The sequence below is a fragment of the Nicotiana tomentosiformis genome, chromosome 6 (assembly GCF_000390325.3).
Source record: "Nicotiana tomentosiformis chromosome 6, ASM39032v3, whole genome shotgun sequence".
Taxonomy (NCBI): Eukaryota; Viridiplantae; Streptophyta; class Magnoliopsida; order Solanales; family Solanaceae; genus Nicotiana; species Nicotiana tomentosiformis.
In genome coordinates this window covers 120,702,309-120,704,558 of record NC_090817.1, presented here as the reverse complement: position 1 = coordinate 120,704,558, position 2,250 = coordinate 120,702,309, and positions in this window count along the sequence as shown.

Here is a 2,250-nt window from a genome sequence, read left to right as displayed (position 1 = left end):
AAGCGCACCCGCAGGTGCGAGCCCAGATTCCGCAGGTGCGGAAATACCTGGGCAGTGGTTAAAACCGAAGGGCTTCGTGATTTTTGTCATTTTTGACTTTGCAAACTCGATTTAGGGAGATTTTTAGAGCATTTTCGAGGCATTTCTTGTGGTAAGTCCCTTGTGCTTATTTTTGATCAATAATCTTGCCTTGCCATGTATTTTTCCACCTAGTTAGTATGTATTTAAGGTGAAAACTGGAAGTTGGAGACTAGGGATTTGGAAGTTTGATTTGTGGATTTGGAGGACCATTTGGTATCAGAATTTAGTAATTTTGGTATGGTTAGACTCGTGGTGGAATGGGCGTTCCTATTTTATAACCTTTACCCGATTCCGAGACATGGGCCCCACAGACAATTTTTGAGTTAATTTCGGGATTTTTGTTAAAGTGTTGATTTCATTAATTAGATGAGTCTATTGTTGTATTTATGATATGTAATTGCTTTTTGGCTAGATTTGGGATATTCGGAGCCGGATATTCGTTGGAAAGGCATTGTGACCAATTGATTGAGCTTGGTTCGAGGTAAGTGGCTTGCCTAACTTTATGTGGGGGAAATCTCCTTAAAATTTGGAACCATTATGTTATGTGAGCGCCGTGTACGTGAGGTGACGAGTACGTACACATGCTAGTTGTGGTAAAACCCAATTTTCTTACCGAGCAGCAACATGTTTTCCTGTTATTTTGAGTTATACCATTTTAATGAGTACTAATCTATTCTCATTCTTAATGGAGTTATTCCAATATGTGTAGCTATCATGTTTAGTCTAATACAACATGTCTACATGTCTTAATTGTTTATGTGAATTATGTACAACATGCTTAGTGAATTTAATGCTTCTTCCCTGACCGGTACTTAGTCTAAATTGTAAGAACTTCTTGATTTAGTTGTATTTCTATCATTCGCGCTGCATATTTACTTTGGGACTACGGAACGGTATTCTGGGAGATCCCCCTGTCTTGCATATTTACTTTGGGACTACGGAACGGTATTACGGGAGATCCCTTTGCATATTTACTTTGGGACTACGGAACAATATTCTGGGAGATCCCTCTGTACATTTACTTTGGGACTACGGAACGGTATTTCGGCCCTACACATTTACATTTGGGACTACGAGGCGGTATCTCGGGAGATCCCCTGTTGTATTTTTGTGTACTAAGCTGTTACCTTCTATGATTTTATTGTTGTTAAATTTCAGCCTTTATTTTATTGCGGTATTACACTATATATTGTTTTATTATATATTTACCCGTAGGGCCTTGACCTGACCTCGTCATTACTCGACCGAGGTTAGGCTTGACACTTACTGGGTACCGATTGTGGTGTACTCATGCTACTCTCTGCACATATTTTTTGTGTGCAGATCCAGGTGCACCTTATCAGCCGCACTATCAGTGAGCAGGGACAGCTTTGGAGACTTCAAGGTATATCTGCCGCATCCGCAGACCTCGGAGTCCCCTTCTACTCTTTCTCATGTTTATTATCTTATGTATTTTTCCTTATTAGATTCTGATGTATAAAGATACTAGATTTTTCCTTCTGTAGTTTGTGATTCATGATGTTCCGGGTTTTGGGATTTGTTTTGTATTTTTGAATAATTGGTTAAATTTATATTTTTATTTTAATATTCCGCAAAATATTAGGCTTACCTAGTTGTAGAGACTAGGTGTCGTCACGACGTCACACGGAGGGGGAAATTGGGTCGTGACAAGTTGGTATCAGAGCTCTAGATTTGTAGGTGTCATGAGTCACAAACCGGTTTATTAGAGTCTCACGGATCGGTCTGGAGACGTCTGTACTTATATCCGGGAGGCTGTGGAACTGTTAGGAAAATTTCACTACTTTGATTCCTTGTCATGCGAAAATTGTTGACTTCAGAGATTCTAAATTTCTGTATTCTATTCTCTCACAGATGGTGAGGAACAGGCACTCGCGCCCCCTGCTAGAGTCGTGAGAGGCCGGGGTCTGGGTAGAGGTCGAGGACATCCACGTGGTGCAGCCAGAGCACCCGCACGAGCTGCTACAGAGGAGCCCTCAGTAGCTCAAGCTGGAGGGTAAACACCTGAGATACCTGTTGCTGCACCATCCCTCTAGGAGACTCTAGCCTATTTTCTGAGAATGTTCAGCACCTTAGCTCAGGCTGGATTGATTCCACTTGCTTCTGTCACATCTTAGGCTGGGGGAGGAGCACAGACTCCCGTCGCCGGTA